Source organism: Chinchilla lanigera, unplaced genomic scaffold, assembly GCF_000276665.1.
Source record: "Chinchilla lanigera isolate Chin_1 unplaced genomic scaffold, ChiLan1.0 scaffold00035, whole genome shotgun sequence".
NCBI classification, from domain to species: domain Eukaryota; kingdom Metazoa; phylum Chordata; class Mammalia; order Rodentia; family Chinchillidae; genus Chinchilla; species Chinchilla lanigera.
In genome coordinates, this window is record NW_004955436.1 from 8,821,658 (window position 1) to 8,842,299 (window position 20,642).

Sequence of the window (20,642 nt, forward strand, 5' to 3'; positions counted from 1 at the left end):
GGGAAAGACACAACTTTAACTTTTTCCATCTATTTACCAATAACTTGATATTAGGAAAAATTCTGGGAAAGCTCATTTCGGGTTGTGTTTCTGGCTCTGCCCAATGTTCCTCATTTTGAAAGTGTTCCCTGAAAGCCTGTGTCACCAATCAAGTCAGAATTACTGCTTCCCTCTACAGGACCACTGTCCTGAAAACTGATTACCTTTTAACAGTGATTTGAGATTTCGTTTTCCTAATAGGAAATAACAGTTTTGCAGAGTGGTCTGGCAGGGCTCTATAGAACAGCTCCAGTCAGACTGACATGTGCTTTTTATTAACCGTATTTCCTGTAGCCCCACAGACAATGAGAAAGCCACTCCAGTGAGCCGAACCAATTATAACTGAACAGGTATACTTTTCCCCGGCCTGGTCATGATGTCAAAAGTTTGATTACAAAGGCCTTGTGCTTTTAGCTAAATGAGGCTAAATTTCTTTCCATTTGCAAGAACAAGCTATTTCTGCTTTCCATTGCACAACCTCTTAGTATCTTATTGCTTTACTCTCAGTGGCAAATAGAGTCCAAAGTATTGCACCCTTGAGATGGGAAAACAATATTGTTATATTTGTTTAAAAACAAATTAAGTTAGTTTCAGGGAGAATAGTTTGCAGCTGCACAGAATCAGGACACTGTGTGACTCAGGAGGGAACAGGGACCAGCTACACATAAAGATGGGTCCCCGTGGAGGGAGCACAAAAGTCTGTTCATTGCGCATCAAAGGCAAAGGCCAAGAACAAAGTAAGATGGCAAAAGCCCAGGAGTGTATTTCACATAACCAGCACCGAAAACAAAAACAAAAACAAACAAAAAAAAGTAATAAGACTCCAAACAAAGCAAAATCAGTTACTATTTGTGTTAAGAAGATAAACATTGTGAATAATGAAAACATTTGTAGAGTGAACAAAGCTTTTGTGAATGTTCGGAAGAACCTCCCACATTTCTTATTATCTCTGTCCCTCACTCTTTCTTACTGAGACAGGGTCTTGCTATGTAGTCCAGGCTGGCTTTGAACTCACTGTATACTCCAGGCTGGCCTCTAAATCACAGCAATGAGATCCGCCTGCCTCAGCCTCCCAGTTGCTGGGATTACAGGTGTGTGCCATCATGCCCGGCTTCTCTTTCTCTTGCACCTCTGCAGAAAGAGCCGATTCCTCAGTAGCATCATGAAAATGAAGCAGTTAAAGTTGGTGAGACTGCAAGGGCAATGGATCAGTTGTCATAAAGTGGAACTACCTCAAATCTCCCCAAAAGATCAATAAAGTAAATTTTTATATAATTTTAAACTTAACGAAAAAGAAACGCAAGACTGAAATAGAGAGTATGGGTCATGCTCAGAGGCAGGTCCTGAGAGGATCCCCTCAGAGAAGGAGGGAGAAGTGAAAACAGGAGCCAAGATCTTACAATATGCAAGAACAAGAAGAACAAGCTGTGCCTACTAACATAAGCACTACAGGCAAGCATTCCTCAAGGATGAGGAGTCTACAGGGCAACATCACCAGAAAGGCCGCGACCCGCTGAGGTCGCACAAGCTTGTTTGGTATCGCTCCTGTTTCTTTTCTTTCTTCCTTTAAAATGCTACAACTGCAGCTGCAGCAGGGCCCCTTGTGACACTTGAAGGACCTTCCTTGAAGATATCGAGTTGCTTTCCAACTTTTAAGGGCCAGTATATAAATACAGAATCACAGACTGGTAGAATAGTTAGGCTAGAATAGTATTGAGTCTTCACCATAATCTCAGTTTAATAACATGAATACTAAGCTTATCGTGGACCACACTGCCAACTAGAAACAACTAGGATAATATTCCCAGTCTCCTAATTTCCACACAGTGTTTACTTTTTCCACCACAGGTACCCAACTACAGATTAAATTTTCAATATTTTCCAGACAAAATTGCATCTATTTAAAGTCATATAAAACATTTATACTGTTAAAGAAAACAGGCATAAGCTCAATTTGGAAGATCAACAGCACTTAAGTTATAAAATGAAGACCCCTTACTGTAATTAAGAAGGAAAAATACAACCCAGCAAAAAAAAATGTTTGGCTTTGTACTGAAAACAGATGTAGAATTACCTTTTCCTGATTCCCTTCTTTGCTAGTCTCCTGGTCCACGGCAGCTCGCAGTTTGACAAAGCCTTCCTAACCAGTGTGTTTCCACCCTTCCTTCAGAGTGTCCAAGCACACACAAAAGCTAGAAAGAGTTTTGAAAAATGGAACTCAGTGTATGGCCTTCCTCTGCTTCATCTTCCAGTCACTCCTTGTCTCACAAAGCATTAAGTCAAAGTCACTTTGATGACTTGGAAAAGCATGGTTTGCTTCTCCTTGCTCCTCCTGCATCTCCGTCCTCTGATCTAATTGAACTACTGCATTCCACACAGCCTGGGCTTCTGGCTGGGTCTTCGGCACCATGGGCACATTCAGCCTTCAGGTTCACACCATCTCTTTCCTCTGCTGAAACACCTCCCCTCCCTCTGCACCGCTCCTCTAGCACACTCAGTCTCTGGACAGCTGTGGACTTCTCGTTAGACACAACTTGAGGCCCTTTTAAAAATTACTCTACCCCCATCTGTTGCTCTGGTCTTCCTCTACTTCCTCTAAATATCATATTCTAACATTTAGCAGCTCATGTTTACCCATCTCACTTACTCCCACCTGAATGTAGCTTCTAGAAGGAGTACCAAAGCATGTTCCAAGGTGTGAGCATCTAACACGGTGTATCAAATGTAATTAATCCATAGATATTTGTTGGATGGAAGACTTGAAGAAAATCTGATGGTCTCCATGTTAGAATGCATAGTTCCTGGTTTCTATCAGATGAGAGTACCAAAATTCTACCATAGACCCAGCTATTCCCCTTCTACATATCTTCCAAAAGCGATAAAGATGCAGTGATCCATGCATGCCCATGTTAATAGCAGCATGATTCATAATAGTTAAATCTTGGAAGCAGCCTGTGTGTACATCAGCAGATGAATGGATAAAGAAAATGTGGTATTTATATACAGTGAAGAACTAGTCTGCCATAAAGAATGATCAACTTGAGTCATTTTTAGTAAAATGGGTGCACCTTGAGACCATAAATTTAGATGAAATAAATTAGACACACACATTTAAATATCACATCATTTCTTCTATATAAGAAACCTAAAATACAAGTAAACAGCAAAATAAAAGATAAATAATAATAAGTGGAGAGACAGAAATTTCTCAAATGAAAAGACAATCAAGTGATGGAGCAGGAAGAAGGGGATGAAAAACAATGAAGACCTGTTGTGAGCAAGGACTGGCTCCACACAGGGAATGGAAACATTGCACACTGCACAACTGGACTAGTACAAATTTTTAAAAAGTCTACACCACACAGAATAAAACAGCACTGATGCTCCTATTGCTCAAGAAAGAGATTTATTATCTCCATCATGAGTTTGAAGTAGTGTCAGAGGAACACCAGAAATTGAAAGATAAACCTACTTTAATAAGGAGTTTTAGCTAAATGGGGAATCAAGCCACTGACCAAAATGGAATACCAGATATAAAATTCAGGTCTGTTCAAATCAATATGTTTTCATTCAAATCCCATCCAGATTGTTCTTTTTTTCCAGTACCAGGAATCGAACTCACAACCTTGCGCTTGCTGGGCAGGCACTGTCCATCCAGACTATTTTAAGGAAATTAATAAATTGGTTTAAAAGTTCATTAGACATTATAGGCAAAATAAAGAATTTACACTGAAAAACAGAGATATTAGAGAGAAAATGTATGTCAACTTTAGTGCATACTGGAAATGGCAATCTTGTGAGTTACTGATTTAAGACAAATTAGGTTAAAACATCAAGTCAAATATTGGAAACTGCCTCCAGGCAGATTCGGAAAACATTTAGTTAAGGGTTGTGCTGTGGGTACGGATCAGTGGTGTAGCAAGTGCTTACTTCCACTCTCAGCACTACAAAAGAAAACAAATAAGACCCAGCAACCAACCAGCCAGCAAACCAAAAACCCAAATACTAACAGCAACAAAAAGAAAAGAAATGAGAAAGAAAAAAGAGAGAAAGAATAATTAAATCAATATATGGTACTGAGAAAAACATGAACAAATACTTAAAAAAGGTTTGATCCTCACTTCATATATAAAATAAATTCCTTATGAATTAAAAAGTAAGTGAATGAACAAAATTTTAGAATAAATGACAAATGGGTCTAATTTCTAAGAAAATCTCTCCATGTTTCACTAGGAGAATAAGTGTTTTAAGTGCATTAACTTTGCTTACTGTGTTTGTTGGTGGTGTTACTAAGAAAGCAACTATATGGACTGATCTACTATTGAAAAGCATCAACTGTGTTAGATTAAAACAAAACAAAACAAAGTAAAACAAAACAAACAAAAAAACCAACCTTGGAGACCGTAAAGGCTCAGAGACTTATAAGGCTTATTAAGATTTACATCGTTCATTTCCTACCCGTAGTCATCCCCAGACGTTTGAGAAGCTCATGTTTACATACAAGTACACTCTTGGTGGTTCCTTGAAATAGAAAAGAGCAAATTCAACCCATAGTTTGGTACACTAAAGACTGAAAAACCTCCTGCACTTGGACACCTGTGCTGAGATGACCCAAGGTAATTGAGAACTAAGTAAGAGTGAAGAAGAAGAGAAAAAAGGACATAATGCTGAAAACATAAAATTTCCGTGTACATTTCTGGGAATAATGGAGGAGGGCATTGGACTGCCAAAAACTGTAAGAAATTGAGGGCTAATTTAGTTTTATCAAGATAGTTACAACAAGAAAATTCTGATACCCCAAGAGGTAAATGGAGGGAATCGTATTACACATGTGCATACGCGCACATTCGCATGCATCAATACGCACAAGTAAGGGCATGGTGTGTGCCTGTGCGGGATCACACACACACATACTCATTGGGAATTTATTGAGCAAATCATATTTGATGAGATCTAACTAGAAACAACTTGATTCTTGCTTTATTATATGCTTTCAGATCTCTGTGAAATAGTGGTTGCTTTAATCCCATCATTTTTAGTGACTAAATAGTTCATAGAAATCGATATTTGTGTAATATCCACTTAACTTGTCACTTCCTACAGTAGCAAGGCTCAAAATCCTTCCCTAATTCAAGATTTCATCCTTCCCTAATTCAAGATTTCATCTTGTGGTAGTTTAATCTCACTTGAATCTACTCAGTCTACAGCAAAGCAGCATATTAATTTAGTAATGAACTCTGTCTCTCTCCTTCCTCTATTCACTAACTTCTCTTTTCAATTTCTCTGCATGGGGCTTAGGGTAGAGAAAAAAGTACTAAACTTTGGGTCAGTGCATTTTTGTTGTTTGGGCATGGCAGAAATCAAAACATAACCTTTTTATTGATGGGATAACTCTGTGGATTCCTTAGAAAGCACTCCAGTGGGAACTCCACTGAAGACCCCTTGCCCGAGGACAACCAACCTTGTGTAACCATCATCCTCAGCATTTCTTCTCATGAAATACACCCATTAGTCAAGGTCTCTTCCCTTCTCTCAAAAACATGATGGCTCCAGAGAACCCAGACTCTTTCCACCGCTGGTGGAAGCACAGTTTTCTCTCAACATCACCAACCCACGGCAGGAGGAACAGCAGCACCCTCAGCCTGTCACCGTCACACTTTGAAGCGATGGGTCAAATGCCAGGTCCTCATTTCTGCAAAGTCCCCCTGCCCAGAGGCAAGGCCTCTAACTGAATCGCTTGCAGATGCCATGTTATAAATTGAGGTGAGGAAGAAAAACGAAACTTTTTTGGCCATAAAATCCAGGGTAAAAATTCACTGGAGATGGTTAACAAGCATCTACACAATGATCGTATCTCTTCACTTTGCTAACTTCTCAGTCCTCTCTCACTTCATCTTAGGGGAGAAGAAAGGCCAGCACTCCAAGATATTTGGTCCTAGTTTCCAAGATGGGAGACCACGTAATAATGCTGGAACTAGCTGCAGGCTCTTTCAAGTCCTATGTAACTAGTCCCCCTGCTCACTCTTAATGTGAAAGTGCATGAACTTGCATTCTGTTCTTAGGATTTGTGCTTCCAGAATGGTTCAAGAACACAGTCAAATATAACAAACTACCAGGCCATACTTATGTGTACACACATATATGTGACCAAATATCACTTTATAATAGAGGCAGAAAGTACAGAACCGTGCCTCTAAGTGTGACTGAGCTACATATATAATAACCAAAATATATTTAAAGAACAAAATATTAATGTGATAACATTGCTGCTGATTTTATTTTCTTAATTTTTTGTGTTTTTCAATAGACCATGTTTCACTTTTAAAACTAAAAAAGTGTGTATCCATATATAAACATATAACAGTGGGACTACGTTTTACACTTGATCTTAGACAAAAGGCTGAGAAGTGATGGGGACTACCTTTTTAAAGAGTGATCATATCTTAAAGAATAAACATGTCCTGGAAAAAAGTCAAGAAGCAAATTTAACATAAATTTATTATGTGATAAAGCATCAAGCGGTTGAGAATAATTATACAATGAAAGATATTGAGAAATTTTTGAATAACTTCCATAATAAACATCAGATGAGTTTAATGAGTTTAATAATCTGTAATATGCACATATAAGTTTACATATATATGCACCCTGTGTATATATGTATATATGTACATTTAGGTTCATGCATATATGTCCATTGTATGCACTTACATATCATATAGAAATATATACATGTATATGTGTGTATATATATATATATAAATAATGAAATCTAAAAACTAGAAGTAAATAAAATTTCTGAATATATACCGATCACTACAGTATAGTTAAAGTTTAAGAATCAATTAGCATAATGGGAAAGGTGGATAGGTTTTGCTGACTAAATGTTTAATATTTCCATATGCTTCATTAGTGAGAACAAATCACTATATTCTCAAAATATTTCAAAACATGACAAATGTGCAGATTTTTCTAAATATATAGTATAAACTGGGAAAGAACTGAGCTAGAGCAAGATAAAACAAAGGCATATCCCTTCCCTACACACTTATTAACTGTTATGTACCAGAAACCTTACTAAACACTTAAAAAGGAAAAAAAAAAAAAAAACCAGATATGTATTCTCAGGGCTAAAAAGCAGTCTAGTTAAGATGTCAGACAAGTACAATTATCCAGTAAAGCACTTTATGCTAAGATTTCTAATAGTAATTTCTATGCAGTTACAGACACCACAAGCAGCAGCACCAAATGTGGCCTTGTCAGGTGGGCAGTGGAGTGAGTGGCAGCACAGAACGGTCCCAATGGAGGCTGAGGGATTCCAGCTCTAGAACTCTAGCTCCAACACACCCAAGTAGCTCTTTGGGGAATTCTCTGAGTCTCCGAGCCTATACATTGGGAATACTAATTAATTCAGAGAGACACTACTGAGAGGATTGAGAATTATTTAATTGTCTACAATTTAGCAAGCCTCTAATAAAAAGTTGTTAATAACAAACAAAAAGGTCACACAACGCCTTTTGAGAGATTAGAGACTCAGGAGAGAACAAAGCCTTAACTGCGAAATGACAGTATGATGAATGCTAAATGTGTAAATGTGAGGCAAAGCATGGAGAACAAAGAAGGCTGGTGAAACAAATAAACCCTTAAACGGGTGAAGCAGAAGAGCTACAAAATAAGACTTTCCTCTCATAATAAATATGAAGAAGTTTGTTGCTGTTGTTGTTTAAAGAGAGTGTGGAAATTCTTATATTGTTCTTTAGAGAACCTACTTTCCCTCTAGCTCCAGGCGTAATGGAATGCTACATTTTCTCACCCCAACATATATAAGGATTGTGAATGTCTCTGGCCAGTTAAATGAGTGCATTGGATAGAGATGCAGTCCCCCATTTGTGTACGATTTTCTGTTCACCATTCTTCACCTTCCCTCTCTTGTGCCATGATACCTGGCTGTCTTCCAGAAGACGGAGCCCACAGGGGCTCATTCCTTCAGGAAATTTTCCATTGACAATTTACAGTTCCATGAATTTTAACCTACCAAATTGAGAACATTAATGATTTCCACAATATTTTGCTGGGGAAAATAAGCATCAATCATTCAGGACTTGAATTTTGATTCTAAAATCACAAATATTCCCCATGCTACCGAGTCCCTTAAAGTATTGGTCATTATTTTTACATAAAAATATAACAATCCAGGATTGGGTCTTGGAAAGTTATCATGTACTTATGAGCTTTTTCACACCTGTAAAAGTGGGATACAAAAATTATGGAACTAACTTTCCTGGGGATTTTTGAGAATTAAATGAATTTATATATAGAGAAATATAATAGTGACTGAGTCACTGGAAGCCTGTGCTCCCTCTTTTAGGCTTTTTAGGGATTCTTCTGTCTCTTATATTTTGGACTTCCTGAGAACTCATCTTCTCTCACAGGCTACACACTCTTCAGCTCCATTTCATCCTCTCCCAGAACTTCATTTACATTGATGTCTTCTGACACTTGAATCATCCTCCTCACCCAGCTCCTCTTCTAAGTCACAGATCTATAGTTAACGTCACGCTCGACATCTCAGCTCAGACACTTCCCAGACACTTCAAACCAAGCACATGTTAAACCCTAGTCCTGACCCTGCGAAAGCATCCTTCTGTGTGCTGTGTTCCTGATTCTAACAAATGTTTAAATGAATTGTAATGAATTCACCACCAGTCATTTTGATGCTTAGTAAGAAACTGAATATTGTGCTTTATATTGTGCCTTTCTCACTCCCTACTTTTTATCAACATATTTTGTGCAGACTCCATATGCTCAAGTTCTCTTGACTATGTCTCTTCCATTTGCCAAGATAAATGGGTTTCCTCCCTCTTACAGTATTGCTTTAACTTTCTGCCCAGGTTTGCTCCCTCAATTTGCATTACCTTTCCATAATTAGAGTATTCTACTAGTTTTGTTCAGATGTAATCGATGCTGTCATTACTTTAAGTGTACAGTTCAATCATTTTAGCAGATTTATAGAAATGCGCAGCAATTACCACAAGCCAGTTTTAGAACTTCCTAGTCACCCCCAAATTGCCCTCATTCTTGTTTCTATTTCATCCTTGTTCCTACTTACCACTCTAGGAAACCACTGATATATTTTATATTTCCAGACATTCCTAACCTAGATTTTTTGTATCTAAAACAGAAATTTGGTAGTTATTTTCTTGTTAGTATTGCTAAAATGATTTACATTTTTATCTCTGTGGAAAATTTAAACACTTCAGAAATTACAGAAGTTTAAGAGAGACTAATCTTTTGCTTCTCTTTATTCTTTCCATCTTGAAAGAATGAAATGTACTAATTATTTTATGAAGAGGGAAAAATGAGAATAAATTTGTTTGATGTGGTGAAGCTTTAGCTGTGATTTTAATGGGACATTAAAGTCTGTTGCTAAAGAAGGAGTGAAGGTAAAGGTGACTACCTCTTAGAATAACAAAAGAAAAGAAAAACATGACTAATGAAGAAGAAGTAGATGGAGTGTGAGGTCCTTCACAAATCTAGTAGTAATCTTCAAGAACTTAATAACCAAGCAGAGAAAGATCAAAACCATTTGTATCAGTCAAGTTTTCTGTTGCCAGGGAAGAATATTCAATACCCATAATTTAAAGGAGGAGAAGTTTAATTCAGTGCACTGTTCAGGGGATTCAGTCCATGATCTGCTGGCTCCAAAGCAGAAAAATTATAGTGAAAAGGCCTAGAAGAGGAAAACTGCTCAGTTCATGGCAGCTAGGGAACGGAGAATTGAGTGGAGGAGCTAGTGAGGGAGACACACCTTCCAAAGGCACACCCTCCAAAGCCATGTCCTCAGTGATACATCACTGCTAACCATACCCTGTCTCCTAAGAGTACATTTAGACATGAACACATAAAGGATTGATCTGATGATAAGAATTCCACCCCCAATGTCTAATCACCTTTCAAAAGCCCCTCTTCTAGTCACCTGAGACTTTGCGGGGGGGGGGGCACTGTACTTCTAAAACATAATGACCATGTCAAGCTGATGTTTGACATAAGTAATGATTAAGTCACCATTATAACATGTAGCTAGATGTCCCTCCAAAGCTCCATACAGTCACAGGTGGGGCTTTTCAGAGCTGGCTGGATCTAGGGAGTGAGATACTGGGATCAGTGATGTGATGCTGGGACTAATTCATGGTGGGATGCTAGGATTAAGGGTGTGAATGCTATCCGCCCTAAGGGTTCTACCTGCTCCAAGTGTGGGTAACCTGGGTAAAAATATAAGAGATAGAAAGGGGGCTGCTGTTGCTGCTTGTTGCTTGTTCCTCAATGTCTTGAGCTTGTCACTTGCTTGCCGCCCTCTGCCTGCCCTCATTTGCCTTGAACTATTTCTCCTCTGCAATGTGCCTCTGCCATGCCACCCTGCCTTGGAGCCGGCCGATGATGGACTGAAACCTCTACAAACTGTGGGCCAAAATAAACCTTTCCTTTAACTCTGGGTGTTGGATATTTTGTCTCACCAATGAAAAAAGTAACTAAGGCAGTCGTGGAACACACAAACAGTGCTTTGACTATTGGCGAGAGAATATTGTGGCAGGAAATCTAACAAGCTTGTATTGAGGAAGCCTCATCTCCACCTATATCTCAGTGATTCAGAACTGAGCAGTGTGGGAATCCTGCACTAACACACTTGGTGATGGCACCTTTCATAATGCAACCTTCTTTGTCCTTCCACTTTCATGTTATTATTCTCTCTTCTAACAATCACAAACCTATCCAAGACCTTAACAGAGCTATTCTCACTATCGTCAACATGTGCTCTTTCTTCTGGCAAGATCACACTAAATCTCACTCTATGTCTGACTAATTCTCCTTGTCTAAACATTTCAGTCTGGATACTGAAACATACATTTCTGAAACCAAATTTCAACAGAATGTCTTAATAAACTGTTCCAAGGATTCCTGTATTCTCTAAAAGTATTTTTCTCTGCAAAGCTTATACTATAATGATGTATTTTCCGTGTCCAACCTATTAGAAGAAAGTCCACTAAGCATAGATACTACACTTTATTCCCCAAGGGAGTCTCCAGAGTGTATCACAACCAAGGACACATAATTAAGACTTCATATCTAAAGACCTAAAACAAGTACAAATAAGTATAAAATAATCATTATTTTAATATTTTGTAATAGTTTAAAATCACTGGACATACAATGCATAATTAATGTAATATTTAAAGAACCATGAAAAAAGTAATTTACTTTAAAATCATCTCCATCTTTTACTGTAATTATATAGGCCTACTTTCCTCAAGTAGCCATGATTCTTTGTGAATTTTTCATTGCTTCTTAGGAATACATCCATCATTCCCAGCCCCTTAACATGCTAACCTTTGTTAACTTTATCATGCTGTAGATCCGTATGTCATATTAAGATACATATAGATGAGAAAGCTTTTTGCCCTGTATTTTGCTATTGTGCAAATTATATCAAATACCAAAATTGGTAGTCCTAGTCATAGTCTTGGCTCTAAATCCTGAAACTTACTTTAGCTGAACACTAAATTGTGACAAAACAGCTTTGCACCCCATGCCCAAGCTCATCAGCTAAAATCCATGTTGCTTAGAATATTCAAGATATTCTCAACATTCTTCTCATTGTTGGACCAGGACAGAAATATCCTGAATGTCATTGGTCTACATGTGCAAGACAAGTATGTCAGCAGGAAGTCTTCTTTCTCATCTGAGGACTTCCTCTGACCTTTGCAATCTTCCAGAGGCAGAGCTGAGAACACCACCACCAATCCAGACCAGACAGTGTTGTGGTGCCTCTTGAAGACTGACCTTTCCTGAAAAGATGAGCTCTAAACAGATTTTAAAACAAGATATACCAAGGTAGCTTTCATTAATGACTCTGTGCATAATTATTTCTCCTTCACAACATTTTATATGCATAAAATATGAAATCTGTGAGTGTGCTTAGGAATTTGAAGAATGAGCTTAGATACAGAAGAGATTGAAGATTGAACTCTAAGGTATTAAGGAAGATTACAGGAGGGGGTGGGAGAGAGAGAGACAGAGAGAGAGAAAGAGAGTGAGGGGAGGGAAAAAGAGAGTAAGGAGAGGAAGAGAGAGAGAGAGAGAGAGAGAGAGAGAGAGAGAGAGAGAGAGAGAGAGACTACAATAAATAATAAAGAAACCATGAAGAAAGGTTTTTAAAAAGTAAGGAGTGCTTCCCTGTGCTCTCTGCCACCTACTGTAGTACAGAATCTAAAGACTGACCATAAATTTGGGTATCTGAATCTCAATGGTCAGTCACTATGATGTAGATTTCAGCCTCAATTGTCTCATCTGAAAAATAGGGATAATAACAGCACTCATCTCATGAAACTGTGTGGAGGGGTGAAGTAGAGAACAATACTGTAAACACTACTCTAGGATACCTGACAGGTATGTGAGAGAGAATTTGCTTGTGATGGACTCCAGTATGAATGAAAAATGTGGTGACTAAAGCTCAGGAGAGAAGGTGGGAGCAAAATCAACGAGGGAAAGCTCACTTGGCCAGGGCAGTTCTCATTCCCAGGTAACAACTGAGAGAACAAACTTCACATGACTTTGTGTTTTTATCCAGCTTCACAACTGGTGACTCTAAACTTGCTAAACATTAACCAAGACTGGTAAAGCATTTGGTAAAAACAAAAAATTTGATTAAAGACAAAGAGCATATAAAGCATCTGAAGGTTACCCGAATGAACATAATGCACATGTAAGAATAACATTCTTATTTTTTCAATTACACTGGCAGGATAGATAATTATTGCTTTTGTACATCACATGGCTGCATAATTTTATAATCGGCCCTTTTCAATTTTGTGTTTATGTAAATAACAACAAATTTATTATATAGTTCTTTTGGTCTTTAGTATGATTCCCATTTGGCTAATTTTATAATTTATAGTCTTCTGATTTCATACAGTCCCTCTTTGTTTTCTCTTCTCCTCATATCCAAAAGTAGTTCTTTGTCTTAGCTATCTTGTGTATAATTTCTATTGAAAGGAACAGTTAATCCTTACATTATTTGATCACTTTTGCATGTCTGTACCTGGTAATCTAAGCAACTACTTTGAAGGTAACAATATGCAATATAATAACCACTGTTAATTTCCTATCATCTTGTTTGGAAATTCTGTATAGTTTTTATTGGGTTTTTTTGTCTCTTTAAAATTAAAAAAAAATAGTTTTCAGTTTCATGGTAAATATGTTAAATGACTATATATCTTCCAAAGTAGCTAAAAGCAATTTGTTCTGTTAAAAGTATGTCTTGATATTTAAGAACAAAGTAGGAACTTTTTATGACTTCACAATAATATTGAAGTTAGACTGCAAACAATATACAAAGAGTTTAGGATGGCAAAAGGTAAGCTAAAAGTTTTCATTCATGCTATGTGAATCATTGCCTTCTATAAATTCTTAGAGTACTTAAAGGCATTCTGATATCTTAAATTCAAAATTTATTTTCACTTCCTACCTTCTTTCATTTTTAAGATAATTTTTTTCTTAAGTTTTCTACTTTTCAAAATTTGGGGAAAATAGTGAATTTTGATAGCCTATCCTTATGCATTCTTTCATAGTCATTTTTTATTCTGTTGCCAAGAAATCTACTTGGGGAAGCAAAGCATAAATATTTTCATTGATATAAGTCTGCCTGACATCAATGAAAACATCATCAAAAGACTAAATTAATGCTGGACTTTCAAGAACCCAGGGAGGTATAGCGAAGCTTATGTGCTCAAATACATAGCTTATATCTTATTGATTTATTCCTGAGCAAGGTTTTTATTTCAAAATAAACTCATACCTGATGAAAACAGTGATGCAGCATTCACATAAATCAGTTTCAGAAAATGCAAAGTCACCTGGAGTTTACTTCCTTTTTTTTTCCCGACTTTTTTTTCTTTTTGTAAAATTGAAAAAATAAAACTCAATGTAGTAAGTTCAAAAATCATAACATAAATATCTCTAAAGCCCATATATAACTCAGTGACTATTGACCCTGAAATTCCTGATGAGTCTATGGGAAGGTAGCAATTCAGATGACCTCATTTTATATACACTGTGCATTGAATATTCCATATTTCTTTTGCTACTTCTGATCACTTCAAGGACATTTAAGAAAATGAAAATTATTCTAATTTTCTGAACAACCAGAAAGTTAATGCAAAGTCATTTACACCAAATTTTGCTCAATCATTTTGCTAATCTAATGGGAAAACAAATTTTTTGTTTATCTATTTTCTGCTGCTAAAGAGTAATTAGTAGTATCAACATTGAAAATGTTGTAATCCTACATTTAGTAGCATTTTAGTTCTGGACACCACTGATAGAGTAAGGGAACAGTATCAGTTACAATTCTTCATGACCACTCCCCAGGTAAGAACACTCTCAGGTGTTTGAAAGCTCAAAGGAAATCACAAACTTGATTCATGTAAGTATTTCCAAGTAGGATTTTACTTCAATCGTACCAACATTTTTCAGACATGAGTTCTACAGCAAATATGAGTAGTTTGTCATCAGTTTGATTTATTTATCATGGAAATTCTTTTAAAATCAGGTGATATTTCAGAAGGTTGTAGTGAATTTAACCAACTTCTTAAAAAATGTAAGCCTCATTTACACCAGTCCTCACCTGTAAGTATTAGCACAGTGCAAATTGTGCCTCCAGCAACACTTTCAGAGCTTGGATTTCTCTCCTACTTCCATGAGGAAAAAGAGAAGTTATACGTATTCTACGCATTCCATCTGGCACAGATCTCTACTCGGGAACTTCCAGTTGTAACCGAGTTTGCCCACTTTCCAACCCTTTCTTCATGCCGCCCTCCCCTCTCCTTGTTTGCTGATTAGACCCCAGTTGGTTGCTTACAGTCTGTGCCATCACTACACCAACCTCGGGCAATACAAACCATGATTTATTTATTAATCTGTATGTTCATGCCTGAAGAACAGCTCCTATGTCGCTAAAAAGTGCTGAAATTCTATCTCACAGTGTAAAAATTGTCACGTTTTAAAGGACAGTTTCCCTTTATTTTTGTTATTTCCAGATTCAAGCACACGCCACACACTTCCTGTCCCCCTGCTCCACCTCCATCGCCTGTAATTTTCACAAACTGCTCGAATGATGGTCTTTGTTTAGAGGGAGAGCAGGTTGATAGCTTCTATGCAAGACCAGGAGCGGGAGGCACCACAAATGAACAGCTATCTGCGTTCTGAGGCTCAGGGGTAGTTACAAATTCAACACTCTTAATGTCTTTACTTCACCTCGGGTTAAAAACAAAAGCAAAAACAACTTGCATCATTTGTGACAGAACCCTGTCAATAACTAATGAGCAGATATGATGCATTATCTCTTCTGTAAAGACCTAGGTGTAGCCCAGGACTGTGGCATCCTAACATTCCCGGGTACCTCTCCCTCTGTCGCAGTGTTCCCAAGCGACGTGCAGCCCCAGCCGCAGCTGTGAAAGTGTTTTCTCTGCACTTCCCAGAACTGCTGTTTTCCTTCTGCCTCTCTCAGCCCTTGCTCTCACTCTGGTGAAGGGTTTCTTTCCTGCTCACTGCACTGCACCATTTCCGTTTCCCTTGCTCTTTGCTGCACTGCCTCCCGTGGGTGTTCTTGTCTGACACAAGTCTAGAAACTTCAGCAACAAAGTGGACACGGGGGCATTAAATGGCCAAACAGAGTTAGCGAAATGCAAGATTTCTGGTACCACTGCAGTCTCTGAAGACATGGAATATCTCATCTTTCAACCAAAGGTTTGTTTTTCTCTCCAGTTATAGACCGTTTCATCAGAATACAGAAGTTACATTCCTCCTGTGTTTGTGCTCAGAAGTCGTAGCCATATATATCCATGACAGGCAAAAACCCCAGCGGGTGCATGTTCTTCCAAACTCTCTGAAACTACTTCTTACACAGCACCTAACCTTCAGGGAAGGAGAGTCCAGCCCACAAAATTTCTGCTTAGCACACAATTTTAGGCCCAGGTTTGTTAATTTAACCACTTTATGATATTGTTTGCATCAGATTAAGAATCCAAAAGCACTGCTCTTAAAGACACTATTTGAATATCATTTCATAATCCTAAGGAGAATTTTGAGGGGTTACTCAACAGAACCCACAACTTTTTTAAGATCCCACACATCATTTTCCCCAACAGGTAACTATCACATTAAAAAACATTATCTTTTTATTATGAAGCTACCTAGGCCTTGAGGGAGGCAGCTGTTCTTTTGGAATCCAGCACTCTGCCCTCACCTGCCACTATCAATACCTAAGTTATAATTCTCAGGTTTCTAAGTCAGTCTGTTTTACTCTTCTTCTTATGCAGAGGTTGCTAATGCCAGAGGATATTTGACAACCTTACCTTGGAAAACAATTCTTTTCACTGCACCCAGTTCTAGAATGAGCACTCATGTGGTCTTCATTGCAAACATTTTAGACGAAGTTCCACAGTTTAGAAGTGCTAACAGATGCCTACTATAGTTGAATGTACTAATCCTAAGTACATGTAAGATCCTTGGTCTTAGATTTCCCATATATCTATCCTGTTACTTAGCAATTCAAGAAATGATCTAATAAAGTTAATGATCCATGAAGAAGGCAAAAGTAAACTCTTCTAATGGAGCATCTAGTTCACTTCTCTGCACGTGTAAGAAGGCATCTTAATGAACTAAATGAGTCTGAATATTTAAACTCTGAATAACTTACATGAATTGTTCTCTGAATTTAAAGCAGTATTTGATATACAACCAAAATCTTAGAGGCTTGGGTTCATTGGCTGCTTCCTTCCTGGAAAGTATTGAAAATGTCCTTTCCAATCATTTTGAAAGTATACATGATAGAAGAGCTCTGGGGCAGCTATCAGAAGAAACATAAAAGAAATATATGAAAGGATGATATTGGGATAAGAAGAAAGAGTTGGCTGCAAGAAATTTTTGAGTATATTATGCAGAAACAGACAGAGTTTCTGTTTGTATTCCATGAATGATCTACCAAACAGATTCCTATCTTCACAAAGAGAAAAATTATGGAGCATGAGGAGGTTTGAAAGTCTTAACACGAGTAAATTATAGCATCCTCTGACATTTTAAAGTGATTTCAGGAAAATATAGTGCTTTATTGACCACATTAGCATTGATGACAGTAACCATAAACAAGGATTTGGAGATTCTTCTCAACTGTCTGAGAAATTGTCTGTAAAAATAGGGGCCACTGACAGCATCACTGAACTACTTTCCCTTATCCTGGGCTATAACCATTTTGGGGGTATCAAATCTAACCTAACACATTACACAAAAAGCCTTCCCTTTGACATGAACCTGTGTTGCAGATGGTGTAATGACATATTCACCTGCACTCTATCACAAAGCAGTTCTTCATTTACTAAAACAAACGCCATCTTGTTTCAAGTCTTTGACCTTTAGACTACCATTCCTTTCCCATAACCATCCCTCAGATGAAAATAGTTCCAGGTCCTCTAAATGTCATAGCAACTCATTTAAAACTCCAGTGGATGTTCTCTAGAGTGAGACTCAAACTGGACACCGAGAACCCATGTCCCTACCTGTGAACAGGAAATGAGAAGTTATTAAACTGGATCTAGAATCCCTCAGGGATGAATTTGGTCAGATGTTGTGTTGACTTTATTTTAGCAATGTAGTCAGCATAGTTTTGTGGTTGTGTTAGTTTTGTGTTTCTCTCCCGATGAAACATGTAAATCTTTTTCACTTGTCAAAAGACGTTTTAAAAATTTAAGTTTTTTCTGAGTGCTTTTCTCAGTGGTTGAAGATTTTTGATCTCTTCCTTCCTAGTACACGTGCTGCTGAAGCACGTGATCCCTTGCTTTCTGACTGTGGTGGACATCAATTGCTTTGTTTCTCCTACTCGCCTCATACTCTAGTTATAGTATTTCTATTATTTGAGGCAAACTGACCTCACTTCCTTCCTCACTGCTATGGTTTGAGTGCATGGCTTCCTAGTCTTGTGGTGAAGGTCAAGTAGGTGTGAATGCTTTTGCCCCCTCTGAAATTCATGTGTTAGAACCATTGTTGACATGACAGAGTTTCATGGGGTGAAGCCTTAGAGAAGCTGTTTAGGTCATGAGGGCTTTGCCTCTGAATGGACTGACTCTTCTGCAGAAATTCTGTGGGAATACATGCACTCTCTTCTGTTCTTCTGCTGCATGAAAACATACTGCTCTTATTCCCTGCAAGATGCAGCAATGGTGCTTTCAAGAATCACAGGCTCATTCAATAGACAGTATGAACCTGGGCTTCCCAACCTCCAAAGGTCCAAATTTGAGATAAGCTTTCTTCTTCATAAATTACCTGATATTCAGAGTTTCTTATAACTTGTTCTCGTTTGTTTGTTTGTTTGGACGGTATTTTATTTGGGTGGGTGATTTTTAGTGCTAGAAATCAAAACCTGGGCTTCGTACATCTTAGGCAGTCGCTGAGCCACGTTCCAGCTCTAGTCTGTGGTTTTCTGTTGTAGCAGCACAAATGCTAAGATTACCACCTCCATCAAGCTTTCCTCTTGGGAGGGTGTAGCCTGTATGTTGACTGAGTCACCATAAACCGTGCACGGATATATGAGCTAATTAATTATAAATACAAAAAAAAGCCTTTCCAACAAAACAAGTCCTTACTTACGCATAACTTGTTATCTAATGCTTTCTTTTCAAGTCTTTGACGTTTAGACTATCCTTCCCTTCCCACAACCACCCCTCAAATGGAAATAGTTCCAGGTCCTCTAAATGTCATAGCAATACTTTTAAAACTCCAATGGATGTTCTCTAGAGTGAGACTCAAACTGGACACCGAGAACCCATGTCCCTACCTGTGAACAGGAAATGAGAAGTTATTTAACTGATCTAGAATCCCTCAGGGATGAATTTGGTCAGATGTTGTGTTGATTTCATTTATCTTCTCAACTTTGAGTTCTATATAATCTTTTAGTTATTACTGTAGTAAATGACCCTAAAGTTGGTAATCTACATAATATAAATTTATTATCTTACTGTTCTATAGGTCAGAAGACCAATGCTAGTCTCAAGATCTCAAATCAACATGTTGTCAGTTGAATTCCTCTCTGGAGACTGCTGGGACAGTCTGTTTTCCTGTCTTTCCCAGCCTGTGAATGCTCTCTGGGTCCCTTGGCCCATGGCTCATGCATTCCATGTTCAGAGGCAGCAAAGCCTGTGTCCTTGAGCATCCTTCTGCAGTCACGTCCGCCTCTAACTCTGATTCCTACTGCATGGGGTTCTTCTAAGGACTCTTTTTTTTTTTTTTAATTATTATTTTAAAAATAAAAGGTGAAAAATACTAACAGACAGACAACATTTTACAAAATAGCAAAGGATCAGTACAGACAGTACAGAGTTACAAAGAGAGTGGTATGGAATTAACAATGCTTGTTGTATTACATATTGATATCTTCAAAGTGGTTTCTCATGAAAACAGATATAGACATACAAAGCTGATCAAGCAAGGACTCATTGACAGTTTCTTTCAGCAAGGAAATACAAGACAGTAGAACACCCGTGTTAACTATCCTGCATATACATACATACAAACTTTCTCCTTCTTTCCCTTGTCTTTTCCCATATTCCAGTTATCCTTTACCTATGAGTGCTTTCCTATCAATTCCCAATGTCTATCATATCTCCTAGTTTAAATGAACTCTTTCAGGCTTTACACTAAAGAAACAGTGCAGTGCTTGCAGATGTGTGTTTGATTTATTTCACTTATGAGTATGGTCTCTAGTTGTGACCATTTACCTATAAAAGCCCCAAGTTTATCTTTCTTTACAGCTGAGTAATATTCCATTATACAGACTCCACAGAAATTCAGAAGATCATTAATACCTACTTTGAAAATCTTTACTCCCATAGGATAGAAAACTCAGAAGAAATGGACAGATTCTTAGATACGTATGAACTACCAAGGTTGAGTCAAGAAGATATCAAATTCCTGAACAGCCCAATATCAATTAATGAGATTGAAAGAGTGATTAAAAATCTACCGACAAAGAAAAGCCCAGGCCCTGATGGATTCACAGCAGAATTTTACAAGAAATTCAGAGAAGATTTAATACCACCCCTCTTCTAAGGACTCTTGTGATTAAGTTGAACTGACCTGAACAGTTTGGAACAATGTCCTCATTCAAAGTTTTCAGTTTTAAACAGTTGTGCAAATTTAATTTTGCCATGAAATGCAACATAGTTCTGGGAATTTAGGTGCACATAGCTTTGGGTAGGCGGCAGTATTATTGTGCCCGCAAGTAAAAATTAGGAAACCATTCCTTTTCTCATATTGTTCAACTTAGCAATACAAACGTCAGTTAGAAGAAAGCAAAGTCACCTTCCACATTAGTGGTAATTATGCTAACCAACATTATTTGGGAACTGTTTTCCTTTTAAAATATCTTCAAAACTGTTTTACCAGATGAAAATTCCTGCAGGTTTTATCTCTTTTCCTGAAAATAAGTTTAGTGATATTCACTTGACTTTCCCAGCATACAGTCAGAATGCAACATTTGACATGTGGAATGAAAAGTA

At 37.7% G+C, this 20,642-nt stretch overlaps 1 protein-coding gene across 4 annotated transcripts in view; it reads right to left on the minus strand.

Moving 5' to 3' along the window:
* Positions 1-20,642, minus strand: part of Themis (thymocyte selection associated) — a 165,206-nt gene that overhangs the window by 77,823 nt on the left and 66,741 nt on the right. The gene's annotated exons all lie outside the window — the stretch shown is intronic.